General features: G+C 36.5%; 1 protein-coding gene across 1 annotated transcript in view; it reads right to left on the bottom strand.

Moving 5' to 3' along the window:
- The window catches only part of LOC126815822 (short transient receptor potential channel 7), a 176,679-nt gene that overhangs the window by 111,677 nt on the left and 47,932 nt on the right, over positions 1-17,070 (bottom strand). The gene's annotated exons all lie outside the window — the stretch shown is intronic.

The following is a 17,070-nucleotide window of genomic DNA, read 5'->3' as shown; positions in this document are numbered from 1 at the left end:
GATCAAAAGTCAACACAATCACCATTAATAACGCCCTTCGTGAACACACCACACTTCCAACGTGGTAAATATATGTAAATTACACTAGATTGGCTGCTGTTATCACATGTTCCCAGACAGCCCCGAATCTGCCCGAAATTAGATTTCATAGACCCCAAGTTGGCGTTAAATTATACATGTATATAATATGTGACGATAACTTATAGAACACCTTATGCCACTTTCCACTAGGTAACTTATGTTAAGCATTTTCCTCTTAACGCCTGTTTAGTGTAAAAATTCCTACGAGGCAATATGCTACGGTTTGCCCTCGGATCCATTCACTTGATTTGATATACATCTGGTGTTTATTGCTTACACAATGTGTGTAGTCTGTGTGTCTTGACCGCGGATTTGTCTTATGAGTTTGTGTGTGTGTGTGTGGCGCGTTCCTCCAGCTCTTACTATTAGAAAACAACCCAATATATACAAGTTCTAAAACACCAACGTCCTTTAAAACTCCAGTACATGTAGATAAGGATATTTATGGTGAAACTACTGTAAGGACAAAGGTGTAGGGGCTTGGGGGGGGGGGGGGGGGGCTCTACTCTCAGCGGATTCGGGCAAAACCATTTCATCAAATTTTTCGAGCACTGGCCAAATGATGAAAAAAATATAATTCTAGTGGATTTAAAATGGGAAATATGAAAACTATTCCATCTCACTAAATAAAGTACCCTAAATCCGGGAATTTTACTGACACAATTCTGATTTTGATTCAGGGTGTCTTGTTATCAAACTGCAGTTCAAGAAAATTCGCTCCGTTAGGTGCTACTTGCCGTTATTGTTTCGAGATCGCTGTCGCCGTATTTTTCGGGCAAAAATGATACAGGCCGTCTATGGTTAAGATACGTAGTAGCCACATCAACCCAATTAACATACCTTACTTACCTGGTTTCCAAAATTAAAGAGTGGTAATGATCAGTAAGAAAGGGAAGTAAACATGGATACCATTTAATTTTGGGACAATACAGCAAGTTAGTAAATATTTGATTGTCTATATATTGCTGGATGTTTGAACTAATTGATTTGGAAGTGAATGTGGCACCAGAACTATAAGTATAGATTCTGGTAGCTATAACACGAGAAACAGAACAGTGGTGTGTTGATAGTAAGGTATAACAAAATCTTATTAGCCATTTGTTATTTGCTGCCATTATTACTAACATTCCGTCCATATTTATATAAAATATATACATCACGCCCCAACCGAAGTCTTTCCCCCTCCAAAAAAAAAAGAATAAAACCCAATACAAAACGTTAATCTAGAAATCTAGGTCAATATATTTGATGAAAGATACCGTTGGGTCTGAAACAAGTTTACTGAAATTTTAATCTAATGTTGGAGAAGAGATACCATATTTTCTTACGATACTTTTTGCGGGTTTAATACCTTTGTGTTATCGCGGATCCTATCCTGTCGCAACATAGAGCTAAGAAATCTTATAGTTTTTCTAAGCTTCTTATACTATAAAAGTAGGAAAAAATGTATAAATCCGCTGTAATTTGATGAAGAACGGATCCAATGTTGGCTGATCTTATTTAATCTTCGTACGGATGAAGAGTAATCTAATTGCTGACATTAGATTGAATTGGTTAACAATATAAATGCCTATCTCTTGTCAAATTTAACCAATTACTCCACCATTTTATAACGCATTCAACTCTTTTACACGATAATTTTATAACCAATAAAGGAGAATTTGCTCGATCTGGTGTATGTCTTGTGAGATATTGTCAGTTGGCGGAGTATTTTTCTTTCAAGTCAAGATAGCGGTAATAATCATATAAAACACTAAAGAGGGCGTAAATTAAATCAAGCCGCTTTGCTAAAATGATTCATTTGGCACAATGACAGTTTTGTGGTATTTCCTTAACGGATTTGGTCACCACTGCTAACATTTAGTTGTTTTTTGGGTTGTTTTTTTTAATATGGAATGACACTATTCCAGTGAGAATGGTGTAGTTAGGATGTCTGATTTCCTTATATAGACAATATACCGCTGATATTACAATAGATACAGGTTGTCCGCCTTTGTTAACTATTTGTCAAATATACGATATATAATATACACTGTGATATAAGAGAAATTTCGCCCGGACAGCGGTGCGATAGCCTACTCTTATTTCGAATTTCAACTGCAAAGGGTTCTTTTATGTGCACGCCAGTGTGTAGAGCGGACCTCGGTTTTCCGTCCCATCCCAACGACTAGACAGCTGTCCTCGTTAGACTCCCGTCCTGCACCACTGACAATGGGAAACCACGCCGGGTCGTGAATAACGGCCCTTGGTAAATTACAGAAATCAAAGAATAAAGCAATCAGCCAATGTTCCCAGGGAACATTCATTGCAAAATTTAATTAAAACTCCTTACATAACATATTTACTTAAAAGCAAAGGTCGAAACTTGTCCTAATATATCATCCAACCTCGTGGGTTTTAACTCCGGGTCCTCCGGTTTCCTCCCACTGCTAAAGACCACTACGCGCAAGCGAATTATTGAAATAAAATTGAACATGTTAGTCCCGAATGACCTAGTGTGTGTCGAGTGGACGTTAATCTCTCTCTCTCTCTCATAATTTTCTATCAATTTGATAATAAACTAAAGATGGGCTATTTTACTGATATAAACATCACGTGGTTTGTTGTTAAATTTGTATGTGCAGAGATATATTCTGTGGGATTCATCTTGAAAGGACACTAGCTTCCATGTAAGCGACTTGTATTGTATTAAAAAAAAAATTGAATATTTTAAAACTAATATGCTACGACATTGTCGTTTTGAATTTACCAAATGCTGGCAAACAAGAATGCAATTTACTAGTATATGCGACTGACGGAATAGCCGAGCCTTACATTATTTACCTGTAGGATAAAATATCGATACGCCGTTTCATATAGATAATAATGAGTGGGTTAGATTTGTACTTAAACAACTCGTGGTTGTTCTGCTGACGGCCAGTATCCTTAGATAACTTTCTACAGCGACCATTATCTCGAGGTAACTTTCTACTAGGCAGCATTGGCTTCTACCAACTCTATCTATTCAATTAGTTATAAGTAGTTTCGAGTACAGCGTGCGATTTACTTTCGATTCGTTTAAAATACCCGATAACACTTCTTAGTTATTTGGAACGTTCACGTAGTCCAGAATCCTTGTTCTAACGTATTTCCGGAACTTGAACAGCGGTGCTGCTGGCGGCAATTGTCCCTAAGCAACATTCATTTGAAATGTAGAATAGGCATTAATAGTAAATCATCGGTTTCAATTCATGTTTACTTCTTTAAAAGAGATAACCCTGTATTCTTTGGAACTTCAAATGGACGACAATTTTTTTAATGGAATTTATATAGTTCTGTTCAGCGGAATGTGTAAGCAATCCAAAATCAATGACAGTCATTAGCAACTGGTTAATCTAATCTATATCGGAAGTACGGTTTGACATTTTGCTTCTGCGCTTTCTTGTTAAATATGTTTTGCCCCGTTCATTAAGGCACCTTATTACAAATGGATCCCGAGACAATAAAGAAAACGACGTGGTTCACTGATTTTAAAATGTCCACCGTGTCTTAAATATTGGAAATCAGGAGAATATATCTTTACGGTAAGTTAACAACATCAATATTGATTGACATAGATCAATAATATTAAATTCTAATTCGTATTTTTAATGTCGGAAGATCATGGATACTTGTGAGTTAAGAGATTTAGCTACTTTAGCTACAAAACTGGCCCAGTAAATAAGGCGACATTTGCCACATAGCACACTGCATGACGTACACCCGCCTTCATTAACCCAGCCGAGCCAGAAATGTATGAAGTTAAACCCCATTTAAATACAAGACTCGTCTATACGTAAATACCACCGCCATCCTCATCCCCACGCGGAAACATACCTCGGCATTTACTTTAGCAATCCGCACAAGTAACAATATTAACTTCTTATACCATGATGTGCAACATTAAGTGGTCAGAAATATAAGATTAAACCAGTTCCAGCCGATATTTTCCTGTTGGCGATCTGTTCATTAATTTGATATCTTACTTGATATATCACATCATCCAACAAACTTAATAAGCGGTAACTCATGTTACAGTGTCGCGAATGCATAGCTAAAATAGCCCGCCTTAAAGCTGTTTTAACATCAGCTATCCTTCGGCTCTGTTTAAATGAGTGCTGTATTTGCGTATCATTTTATTCTGTCCCAACTGCAATTGTTTTCTTAGCGACCTACAGTTCCACATTTTGCGCGCGATCTCGTTGAGTTTATGTTAATCAGGATTAGTTAACAAGATGACCACCTTTCTAAAATCAAACTCCCATTTCTTTCAATACATAGTAAATCACAAAATTGTATACACGTTACTTAGAAGTTTAATTCCGAGTAACCTGTATTCCATATAATTGTGGCATTATTCTCGTGTGTCATTCCTATTCAGTTAATAAATGCCACAATAATATGGAACGTACGTTACTTAGAAGTTTATTTGTGAGTAACTCGTATTCCATATTATTGTGGCATTTTTCTCGTGTGTTATTCCCATTCAGTTAGTAAATGCCTCAATAATATGGAACATATACGTTACTTAGAAGTTTATTTGTGGGTAACTTGTAAATATAGCATAAATTAACCTCTGGTGAATAGCTACCGGCCAAAAGGTGATTTGCATCTTCACTGTCGACTGTGAAAGGTCGTGTAAAACGTAAATAAATGTCACTTCAAATGAATCAGTTCGCAGAACGGAGTAAAGATTTCCAATGGTTTATCAGCACCAGGCGAGAGTATAAGAATTCTAATTTGCAGATCACCGCCGGTTGACAGAACAAAACTTGTAGAAATATCACAATGACTGGGTGCTAAATTTGATGTCAAATCGGAGATGTATAACTAAGATTATTTCTAACCTTAAATACAGAAACGTTTTATGTAATGATGTGGATTGTGCAATAATGGCGTATCCGGGATGTAATGTGTGCCTGGGGTTTAATGCTGCGTTCGAATTGCGTCGTAACTAGTTTCCGGCATCAAAAATATCAACGTACAATATAATATAGTCAATTTGCAACCCCTAAATGCTAAAACAATTTCGAATATTTGCATATAGTGAGTTTGGGCACTATTTATACCCTGAACACTGGTACATACGACAAACTTTGAACACAGCATGATTCTTTTGAAAAGTGATCATTTACATGCCGCGTTAGATAGCCCACGTCGCCATCCTCTGACTTGAAGAGGATTATAATATTGCTGTGACAGCGACATTAACCCTTACAAGTATTTTTTTAAAGAAGAAAAATACCATGACCTGTAAAACATTTATAAGATTTGTCGACCAGTGGACATGGGTATGATGATATACTACCAGATTAGCCATGGGTTAGCTTGACTACTTCTGATGGGTATATTATAGTTAGCAGGGATCTCGGTGTTGGCTGAAAAAGTTCCCCGGGATTTACAGCGTGATTTCCAATTATCGTTGGTCTGGCCAGAAGAAAAAAAACCCGACGCCCCATGTACACGTTGACGTATATGTAAAAGTAACCATGGCAATTTTTCATTCGAAATAAGGGCGACCGTAGCTCAGCAATCCGGCCAAAATTTCCCCGCGTGTAGCACGCTGAATTGCAGATGTCCACCATCGTTGGCGCAGAAGAGTAGCAACTTAAAATCAATTGGATTTCGTATTGTAAACCAACTATTCTTATTATTCGACATACTAAAGTAACACCGGTGATAGCCACAACCTCCCAGTCCTTTGACCTTATCAGGATATCACGACTACAGTATTGTATGCATGACATATTAGATTATTTAAACATATAATTTAACTAGAAAATTGTATGCCAATGTAATGCAACATTAAGATTACTCGTTCAAGTTAAAACAAAACATAAAAATGTGAAATATCTAGAAATTAAATCGTTCGTTTTTTTATCTAACATATATGTTAGACAGAATTGTATAACATAGATTAATGTCCGTTTAATAAGTTTTCCCAATCGAACAGAACTCTTTCAAATCCAGACCTACTCTCGTAATACAATTACATATGCTGCGGTCTAGACAGAAGCCACGAAATGATTCAAAGCATCAGATGATAACTAGGATACCGAAGACAGGCAATTACATGAATACGTTTCTTCTGACAGAATAATTAACCAGTGTGTACAGTATGACGCTATACGCTCATTCAATTTACATTGACAGTCTTTAACAATATGTTTTGTAAGCAGGTCAGCTATTGTTTGTCAAGATTTCATTAGTAACTTTACAGAAGGTCAACCACACCTAGCAAATGAAAAATATCCTGGAACACAAATCTATTAATAATACTTACGAATGCAGGTATTACTAAGATACAATTACTGAAAATTTAAAATCCACGAGATAATGGATATAAATGAGGTGACGGGGGTTATGTTGCATAATCGAATAGGGGTTCATTATCTCGCATGGACCGTCATAAAAAGGTAATAAGTAGACACATTCTCGGCTGCAGTAAACTTCTGAAAAGTACATAATAAATTTAACCGGGTTATTGTGAAGAACAGATTTGCGACTGTGTAGTCAAATCTAGCCCAATCGAATAGTTTTGAAGCACCTTATTTCAAAAGTAAATAGTCTTAAATAAAAGACAAATAATCTCTTATTTTCTACATTGATTCCATTGTTTGTTACAAATGGTCACCACTGATAGATTCTACATGCATTTTCCTTAGGAAGATTTTCTTAATTGTAATCAATAAAATGAAATGAAAAACGTATTATGTCTAGACAATGTTGATAACAATTAAGATTTTAGGAAATAATTTTTTTTTTCTTTGGTGGTTTTGAGACAAAAATAATTATAACAAACAAGTATTTTTCCAATTACGATAATTCTACAATTATCTTATTCATACTTTAAAAATAAATTACTTCAAACTTGGCAATTAAACTTGCTTCCCGGTAATAGAAATGAAATGGGGTTTAAGTTCCTACGTTTCTGCACCGACTGTGCTAATGAAGACGGGTTTACAATGTGCTATAAGGGAAATTTGGCCTGACAGTGGCGCTACGACCTACTCATATCGAATTTCAACTGCCAGGGGTTCTTTTGGGCTTTCGTCCCGACACTTCCTAGTAAGTGAGCCAGTGTCTTATTCACTGAGCAACCGCGGTATTCCAAATTGCCTTAGAAGATGTTCAGTGAAATGAAATGGGGTTTAACGTTCTCCTACTGGGGTCCCCAGAAAATTCAGTAATTATTCAGTGTACACAATATAATGTTACAGGAATAAAGTTAAAGTTCTCTTCACATTGAACAGGTAAACAGTGTTATATTATCCTACTTCGTTTCGTTTTTATAGTCCAAAATTTCGTTTTACTTGTCTTTGCTACACTAGGGTCTGGAAGAGTTGTTATATAACCCGCGTTATGGTTGATGTGAGGGATTAGCCAATGAAACGCTCTGTTGCAGCGAGTTCTTGTCTTGTCATGCATCACTAGAAACATCGACGCTGATTGGTTAATCAAATATCTGACGTCATAGGGTCAAACGCCGCTCGTATGACCCCTGGCGTAATTTCCCACTACACCGGAGAGCGCTAGATGGGAGACGGCACTGCACATGACGTCATGTGTGGATTGTGCAAAATCTGCAGGTCCTAACCCTTACCATAACCCTAACCCGCAATCCACATACGACGTCATATGTGCGAAAATGTGCAAGACCGTCGCCGATCTAGCGTTCTCCCACTTGCCTGGTCAGATCTTCATGTAGTAGAGGCCATCAAAAGAGTAAAAAAAAAAAAAAAGTTTCATCTTTTCTCATCAGAAATCACGTTACTTTTTTCCAGATAGATCGGACTTCAATTTATATATGGTGCTAGCGGAAAAGGGAGTATATATAATTTTCTTTTTGAAAAGATATACAAACAGATGGCGGCGTTTAAGCATCCATAAAAGCGAATGCGGCTTTGGGTATTAAACAAAAGTGATTAAATTCTTTTAGGAAGAACAAGTTTTCATTGATGGGTGTCTAAAATGACAGAGAGAATTAGATTAAATACTATAGGTTGATTTACTTTAGGTGATGGAAATATGGCGTCGTTAAAAAATATCAATCTACATTAGAGACATTTTGCTTCTTTAAGATTTATATTAGGAGTATAATCTATCTATGAAAAGATTATACTCCTAAAAGAACTCCGTCCTGAAATCAAAACAAATATAATAAGGGAGGCAACTCCTTCGATGTTGTTGATTTAGAATATAAACGCTAATTGTACTGCACTTGATGTTTAATCGCAGTGATAAAAATTGTTGGATATAAATTTCATACGTTGTTTTAACATATTGGCAAACGGCAAAGAAGGAATTTAATATCAAATTTAAATTACAATAAGTAAATGTAGACACCGGTCATTTGTTTTCGTTATTTCACGTGACTCTTAAAATAAATAATGAGGTTACCGTCCCCTTTCAAGATTCGTCATTTAGTAGCTTTTTCAACAATTAAAAAGGTTAAAATCCACGGCATTATTGAAACAACATTGCAGTCAGGAAGGGAACAAAATCTGACAGTTTGGATATAGTTATTTCCCTTTGAATACATGGAAATATGAGAGCTTAAAGTGTAGACGGCAAATAAATTAAACATGTATGTTGGGTGTTGCTGAACTATACTTACAACATAGTATACATATGGTGGCGTTTAAACATTTATGCACATTAAAGATTCAGTAGTCTTATTAAGGACCTTCAAAGTTCGTTTAAAATAGGCAGTTACTGTGACTCGATGATTAAGGCGCTTGCTTCGCTAACCAAGTGGTCTTGGTATCAGTCCCGGTGTTGGCCGAGAAATTTCCTTGTCAGTGGATGTCGGACGGATTGCTTGACAAGGACATTGTCTAGTCGTTAGGATAGGATGAAAAAGAGGTTCCGTGCACTCGTTGGTGTGTACGTGAAAGAACTCTTGACATCTTGAACTGGAAATATCAGTAGACCGTAGCGCCGCTATCAGGGCAAAACTTACCTCATAGCACAATATATGGTGTACTCCCGTTTTCGTAATCCTAGTCGACGCAGACAAGTAGGACATTAAACCCAGTTTTAATTCATTAAAAACAAGACAATATCACATATTGCAATGGTGTGTGACATTGGTTGTAATTCAGTGTTGGAAATGTAATATCAATCTGAAAAATTTAAATATTAATATCATTTTCCAATTAACGTAATAGAAAGTGTGTACAATTAAATTTTATCGGTGAATTGTATCTTGATGTGATGTGGCCTAGAGACCAGCTTAGACTACAGCGAATATTAGTCCGTTGTGTATATGTTAAGTGACAGATTGTATCTTTATACAGTTAACGCAATGATTTATGTGAGATTATGTGCAATTCATTATGCATAATTATTTTAAATACAAGATGATGTTTATTTCCTCTCAAACAATTATAACATATCTGAAACACCGTATCACCATACACATTTGACTCTAACTTATCCGTAGTTTCCCCTTATCAGTGCGTACGTAAAAGGGTCCTTGAGAGGTGTAATTCGAAATGTTCGGGCAACCTCTCCAGCATAGCACAATGTAAAACGTATGCCCGTCGTCATTAGCCCAGTCGGCAAAGAAAAGTAGTACGTTAAATACTATATCATTAATTTAATTTTTATTTTGTCCAGACTATTCGTCTTAGTCGAAGAAGATACAGTTGTTCTAAACCGATCGAGACTAGTGTCAATACTTGTGAAACCAATACATTTTATACGTGCTCAATATATTTTTGACAACAAATATACTTACTGCACTATTCCGAATAGTGTGTCGGGTGGTCTTAAGCGCGATGTATATCGCAAAGCGTCTAATTATTTATGCAAGCGATGAGTTCGATACCACGCTTGTATGTGACAAGTTTTCTTCGTAAAGTAGCTAAATCTCTAACTCAATATCATCCAAAATCTTCGACATTGTAAACACGATTTATTTGTCGGTTTAAATCAACATTGATGTTGTGATCTTAACGGGAAAAGATGGCCTTCTGATATCCAATATTTATAGACAAAATAAACATTTTACAATTGGTACACGAATCGTGTACCATAATGCGTTTCAGCGCTATTTGTAATAAGGGACCCGAAAAACGAGGCTAGGCATATTCCACAAGTTATGTCAAACGGTGACGCTATATTCTTATCTGGAGAGCATGCCCAATAAATACAATCGGCATAGACTGGAATAACCAGACGCTAGAGATTGAAATTCGATTGAGAATACTGGCTATTTCGCCGAACCTAACTGATTAGAAATTACAGTAAAAACGATTGAATGTAAATCAATTTATATACATCATTATTGTATGCGTTGCGACCCATTTGTGTCAATTTCTAGGTCCCAAATATTAGCGACTTAGCTCCTTTAAGATACACCGGTCTTCCGACTTTTAACGACAGGGATCTCTCTTTTTCTCTCTCTCTCAATCTCTCTCTCTCTCTCGTGTATTTTTATTATGAAATAAAATCTAGTTAATGATAAGGTTTGTAACGAAATACCCACATCAAATGAATGTGATAACCTATGTGAATAAAGCAGGAAGTAGCTACTTAAGTGGATAATTTGACAACATATGGTTTAGTTAACGAGAATAAAATATACAATTAAAATCACAATTCTTATGCATGTATAATTCTGATGGATGGATATATATATATATATATATATATATATATATATATATATTTGACACAGGTATTTCGTTGAATTTCATCTGTATCCACGATACCGTACACAAATAGCTTGGTGGACTTTTTTCAGATTTTTGTTGATTGTTTGGCCCTAAGGAATAGATCAAAATATTTCCACGAATTTCGTTCGTTCGTTCGTGGGTCTTAACGTCCGCTTCCACCGATGGTTATATTGCAAGACAAATAAATTCTGATCGCTTATGGTTAGATTTATATGCAAGAATGTTAACTGTACTCTTGGTAGCGGTGCAAAAGCGTTGTGTAATAATTAATAAAATTGAATTACAGCACACAATTAATGTAATTATGTTTGGTACAAATGCTTAAAGGGGCTAAATCGCTAATATTTGGGACCAAGAAATTGACACAGATGGTTTGCAACACATAATAATGTAATAGGAATTTATATAAACTGATTTACATTTAATCGTTTCCGTTTTACTCTAATTTCAAATCAGTTATGTTCGGCGAAATATGCCAGAAGTCTCAATCGAATAGCAATATCTAGCGTCTGGTTATTCCAGTCTATACCGATAGTATTTATTGCGCATGCTCTCCAGATAAGAATATGAATCACCGTTTGACATGACTTTTAGAATAATAATGTCATTTGATTCCTGTGTTACAGATTGTGCCGAATCGCATTATGGTACACAATTCGTGTACCAATGGTAAAATGTTTATTTTGTCTTAAATATTGGATAGCAGAAGCCAGTATTTTTCCAGTAAGATCATAACATCAATGTTGATTTAAATTCACAAATAATTCGTGTTTTCAATGTCGAAGACTTTGGATGATATTGAGTTAGAGATTTAGTTACTCTAATAGTAGATATGGATGTGACAGGTGACATTTCAATAATTGTGGATAATTAGTTATAAATAATTATACTGTATAAATCCTAGGTCAGAGTAATTATATCATATTATAATTGCAGACAAATTGTTCTCCTATTGTGTAAACCATATCAATATGTTTACAATAGCATGCAATTAATACATTTTAACACATATTCTCACTGGTAAATTTAATTGGTGATATTTGCACGATATTTCCTGGCTTGACAAACACATCGCATATATTTTATCTTATTTTTTAATTATTGACCGAAACGTTCCGAACGGGCGGAATTGCAATTGATTGACACTGAATGAGTCACGTCAGATAATTGCTAGTGTTGAAAACAGATGTGGTTTGAGTGGAATCGTGACATAATCAACTGTTTCAACTATGGTGCTCGGTGGGGATAATATTACAGTCCGTGTCTTGTCTCCTGCAATTCGCTTATTTAATCGAGGAGCCACAGTGGCTCGGTAAGTAAGGCGACTGCTACTAACTAGGAGGTACTGGGTTCGATTCCGGGATTGGTCGACTAGGGAGTTCCCCTTGGTTTTCAAGCATAGCTTCCTCTTATTAGTGGTGCGGGACGACGGGTGTGGCAATGACTATGTGTCTAGGTGTTCGGGCGGTACGAACAACCGAGGCCCCGTGTACGAGTTGGCGTACACGTAACAGAATCCACGACAATTGGAATTCGATATAATAATAGACCGTAATGCATATGTCTGTGCAAAGTTCACCCCACCCCATAGCACACTGCATGCAGCGTTGCACACATAAAGGACGTTATAAACCCAACTGCAATTAATCGATCTCTGAACTTTCAAATAGAGTATTATTATCATACTGACATATTAGAATAACGGTCAAATATAGACTCTGAAATCATACATGCCCAAATCCAAAAGGAACAAGTCAGACATTGAAATGTACTTTTATCTAATATTAAATAAGTTTCAGTTATGCAAAATCCGAGTAGTGAATAATTAATTAATTCTTAGTGACAAATTTCGAGAAGTGAACAATTAATTAATTCTTAGTAACCCATTTCGAGTAGTGAACAATTAATTAATTCTTAGTAACCCAATTTGAGGAGTGAATAATTAATTACTGGTAACATACTTCGAGGGGTGAATCAGTTATTAGTTAAAGGAGAATACTATCGCAAAGAAAATTGTTTTAATATGAAAAATAACGTTAATATTGGAATATTGTTGACCCTGTGAAATTTTAAAAGTCATTCTGAATATTTTACAAAGGAAAAATCTATCCACCCCCCCCCCTCCCCGAATTGACATTTATGCATATCTGCAGCCTCGTTTTGATTGACGTCAGAGGCTGTGAATTTCCTTATAGAGAAGGCAATTGCAACTGAGCACTGCATCCCGTCATTTTGACTAACTGGAAGCATAAACAGGGTCAACTGTGTTGCTTGATGATATACTAGGATAATAGCATCAACAAGAAATCAGGAAGCACGTGTCATTTTATTTTGAAATCTCCAAGCGAGACCACACGCAGAACGGTCTGGACACAGCGATGTCACCGCTGAGAAGGTCTGGTCTCCACCAAAACACGCTTCTCTTTGTTCAGAGCATTTCGAGTTATCTGCTTACGATAGAAGGAATTGGGATATGAAAACCCAAGAGTGAAACTTAAGCCAGATGCCGTGCCCACATTGTTCCCGAGGAAAACGTTTGTTAATTTTGACAGTGCAACTTAGACTCGGGGTGCTTACAGGAAGCGACGTGCAATCGAGGTAGTCCACTGACCAGGGAAATTTTAATAATATTATTATGTCGATCAAGATATAGCAGTTATATTATATTTTTATGTTAAAACTGTGCATAGTTCTATGGTGAAACCGACACGCTTTAAAAATCTAGCAATAGAAATGACTGATATAACCATAGCAACGAAATGTAAACAACACAGCTACGAGGTAGCCTAAATACTAATGTAAATTAATATCCCCTTTTCGAAGCGTCTTCCGTGTCAGTAGTAGGTGTAGGCGTATATCGATGATTTTGCATTCGATCATAGATAGTCCTGGAGATAGGAAGTCCGCCAGATTTAACTAGGTAAATGACTGATAGAATTCTTTTTAAAGCGATAGGCCTATACTGTTACATGACTCTCGGTTTTCAACTGTTGCACAAAGAAAGTCCGTATTACCCTATGGCTAGGGTAAGCTTCTCTGATATATTTTCAATGAAGCGAAAAGTTATCGAGAATTGAAGGACTGTGGTAATAAGACAAGGTACTCTGTCTGACCTAATCGGAACACAGCCTGCAGCGATTATTCTTCTTTGCCAGAAATGGTAGAACGTTCCGAAACATAATTGTCACGTTGTTGCTCGCATTTCTAATTGGCTCGTATTGATAGGGAAGAACACTCGGGGCGAACGAGCTGGCATTTTCTGCCGGTGCCATATTGAAATATACATCGAAATAAACGTCATGTCACTAGCCTGGAGGTCGGGTGTTCGATCCCTGCATTGGCCGAGAAAGTTCATTCAGATTTCCCGGCGTTTTTCTCCCTTGTCAGTGATGCCGGATGAAGGGTCTGACAAGGACAGCTGTCTAGTCATTCGGATGAAACAAAAACCGAGGTCCTGTGTACACATTGGCGTGCACGTAAAAGATCCCTTGGCAGTTAGAATTCGATATAAGAATAGACCGTAGTGCAGCTGTCCGGGCAAAATTTCCCCTCATAGCACACTGTATGGCGTATGCCCGTCTTTATTAGCTTAGTTCGGAGCAGAACAGTAGGATGTTAAACCCAATTTCATTTCATTTCGTCATGAGTAAGAACGTCGAACAATCGTAACAATAAGGGCGATAATCCGGATAGAATCTCGGAAAACACTAAATATAGTGTAGTGAGCAAACAAGAAAACAGGTGGTTGTAAAAAGTTGTGTCTATTTTCCTATTATTCATAAAATCATGACAGGATATTAATTACTTAATAAGTATCATTATTAACCCGTCTGATTTAAGTAGTATGATATGATTACCCTTTGTTGATATTTAACATTGCATTGTTTTATGATGTAGATATACCAGGATGAGTGATGTCTTTCGCTTGTCTCTTTGAAAAGCCAGTTATGACTTTATGACTTTAATTTGTACTCTTTACTTCACAGATGACATGACCTGGATAGGAGATTTGAATGAATTGGAAACAATTTGATGTATTATTGTAGTTAAACGTAGTGTACAAGAAGACATCTAGAGCAAAACCTTGCTGCCTGTGCATCATGGACGGGGGAACGGTATTTTGGTGGTGTTAATCCGAGGTCACGCCGTGTACACATAAAAGAGCCCTTTACAGATGGATTTCAAAGGAGAGTTAGCGGAAATTCCGCTATCTGGGTAACCCCCGCCGCCCATCAACTCACCCCACCCCGCACTGCCCACGAAACAACTGATGTATCATTAACCCCATTTCATTTCAATTCCGCTGGTATCATTATGACGGCTGTTCTGCAATTCTAGTACAAATAATCTTTAGTAATCAATAATAGTATCACCTTCCAGATGACACACGAAATCAATAAGGCAATTTTACAATTTCCAACATGATTATATATTACAATTAAATAATTACGTAGATTACTATACATTCAAATGCTAAAACTAATACATCATAAAGAGTGATCTAGCTCATACGAAAAATTAGAGCAATAGAATCCCCAATGTAAACTACACATTTAGGATGGAGAAGGAACTCATCAATTAAAGTTTGAACTATATAGTAAATAAATGTATACTATTGATTGTTCATGGTCTGAAATTTTATATTGAACCACTTTTATTCTGGTGTGTTCTGGGACTTCAGGTATTTATTAGCTGACACGCAATTCCCAAATGACTACGCAGACATACTCAACATCAACTTCATTCGGGAACCTCCGTTTAAAAATTTCACTTTCTGGATCGCATTTGTTTGGTACTATCTAATCGATACGTCAGATAACGACGCATCCCGGTTTTTATATTTTCAAGGAAACGAAACGATTGGATAATAAACGAAGTTAATTAAGGAAGTGTTTAAAGATAAGGAAATACCCCTGTGATATTAATAGATTAGAGTTATATCTAAAGCAGACAATCTTGAATTATAAAATTCAACACTGCGTCGTCATATTTTTTAACAGTATTAAAGATGCATTATGTAATATTTAGATAAAGGGCTGACAGTTCTTGCTATAATTAGTTTAAAAATTAATACCGAGTATATTAAATATATTGGAAATTTAAATCATATTACTTAAAGTTGTGAAAATAATTAGCCTGTATAATTGGTCTCGGCCAACGCAGGTGTTGAACACGGAACCGCCAGGTTAGCGGGGGTGGGGTGTAACTAAACAACAAAATGTTGGTATACACATCAATCACAAGGACCAAAGTCTGGATCACAAAGTCTGTCATTGAGTCAAGTGGCGTTGTTTCGATATCTGTTTGTACGTGACAAGGGATAGGGTCGCATGTCCAGCCCCGTGGGGGTTTTCCGGGCCCTCCGATTTAATCCTACTGCTATATTGAAATGAAATTAAACCATAATATGCTTGTTCCAAAATGTGTCGAGTGGACGTCAAACCCTCTCTCTGTCTATCTCTCTCTCTCTCTGTCTGTCTTCCCCCCCCCCCATATCTCTCGCTCTTAAAACTACAAATTATGTGAACTTGCAAATGACTTATCGTTTGCAATCCGGCATCTATTTCAGACCCAATTAGCACAATATTTCAGACGATGTTCCCCAGGAGTCATATTATTTGCGAGTGTATTATTAAGCTGTAAGATTTATGAAATCAACACAAGTTTGTTTTTAACGTATAACGAGTTATGGTTTAGACTTGTCAATGCAAAGTATTCAAGATATATCGCTAATGTGCCATAGAGGGTATATGGATATACAATATGATTTAATATAAATAAAACTATGCTAGATGTCATTTTCGTTCCATTTATTCGGTTGGTCACTTAAAGATACATTCGCTTAATAAAAGTAAAAAGAAGTACTCTGAGCGTGTGACGGTACAATCAAATGGCTGAACAATAGCCAATCGCTAGTGGTCGACCAATATGCATATAACTAAATTCCCCCTGTAAAGAAATGTCTTTAAACAGTGATGACATGTCGAGAGGGGAGTAGAGAGGTCCATTTTATTTGGGCAGCCACTCAGAGAGTGAAATCAAATTAAGTTTTATCTAAATTCGAAATCACCGCTGTTAACTTGGTTTGTATTTCATTTGTTTTAACATACTTAAAATGTTATATACTATAGGCCATATACTTGAGTCATAGGGGCATACAATCAAGGAGTTGACCTCGGACACCACAAAACCTCTATATGCCAGTAATGGTGTAAAGTAATTATTCGAGAAAGAGATGTTCTGTATAATTCTAATCGGACAGCTTTAAATACTAAACTGACTACCCATG

Source organism: Patella vulgata, chromosome 3 (genome assembly GCF_932274485.2).
Source record: "Patella vulgata chromosome 3, xgPatVulg1.2, whole genome shotgun sequence".
Classification (NCBI taxonomy): Eukaryota; Metazoa; Mollusca; class Gastropoda; family Patellidae; genus Patella; species Patella vulgata.
Note: the sequence above shows the minus strand (reverse complement) of the source record. Positions and strands in the feature narration are given on the sequence as shown.